The sequence below is a fragment of the Canis lupus genome, chromosome X (assembly GCF_003254725.2).
Source record: "Canis lupus dingo isolate Sandy chromosome X, ASM325472v2, whole genome shotgun sequence".
NCBI lineage: Eukaryota > Metazoa > Chordata > Mammalia > Carnivora > Canidae > Canis > Canis lupus.
The window spans coordinates 55,305,554-55,306,391 of NC_064281.1; the positions used below are offsets into that span (position 1 = coordinate 55,305,554).

An 838-nucleotide genomic window follows, 5' to 3' on the forward strand; every position below is an offset into this window, starting at 1 on the left:
AAATAAAATAAAATAAAATAAAATAAAATAAAATAAAATAAAATACAGTCAAGGGACGCCTGGGTGGCTCAGTGGTTGAGCGTCTGCCTTTGGCTCAGGGTGTGATCCCGGGTCCCGGGGAGTCGGGTCCCGCATCGGGCTCCCTGCGGGGAGCCTGTTTCTCCCTCTGCCTATGCCTCTGCCGCTCTGTGTCTCTCATGGATAAATAAATAAAATATTAAAATAAATAAATAATAAAATGCAGTCAAATGTGTTTGCTTCTGCACCATATATACTAAAAATTGGAAGGATACAGAGAAGATTAGCAAGGCCTCTGAGCAAGGATAACACGCAAATTCGTGAAGCGTTCCATATTTTATTTTAAAAAGTGAAATAAGGGATGTCTGGGTGGCTTAGTGGATGAGCGTCTGCCTTTGGCTCAGGGTTTGATCCCGGAGTCCTGGGATTGGAGGACTGGCTTCCAGCATGGAGCCTGCTTCCTCCTCTGCCTGTGTCTCTGCCTCTCTCTGTGTGTCTCTCATGAATAAATAAAATAAAATCTTAAAAAAAAAGAAATTAAATAAAGTGCTATCGGGATGCCAGAAGGGGGCGGGCGATCTCACACCACACCACTCCTTGAAACCCTTTGCAGACCCAAGGGTAAGAAACTTACTTTACTATCCCAGCAGGATGAAGGAAGATTTCCTCCTTGCCCAGCAACAGCCCAGACAATGAGAGACCATTACAACTCAGCCAATGAAAATCCACTACACTTCAAACTCCCAGTTTACACTAATGGAGTTTTTGTTTATAATAGCCCCTCCCAACACCCACCCCCCCTTTTCTCTATGAAAGAGCA

General features: G+C 44.2%; 1 non-coding gene across 1 annotated transcript; it reads left to right on the forward strand.

Moving 5' to 3' along the window:
* Nucleotides 1–250: 250 nt before the first annotated feature.
* LOC112671955 (U6 spliceosomal RNA) lies at nucleotides 251–358 on the forward strand. Its single transcript, XR_003143941.1, has one exon. It is a non-coding gene; the product is annotated as a U6 spliceosomal RNA (small nuclear RNA).
* The last annotated feature ends 480 nt before the right edge of the window (nucleotides 359–838 follow it).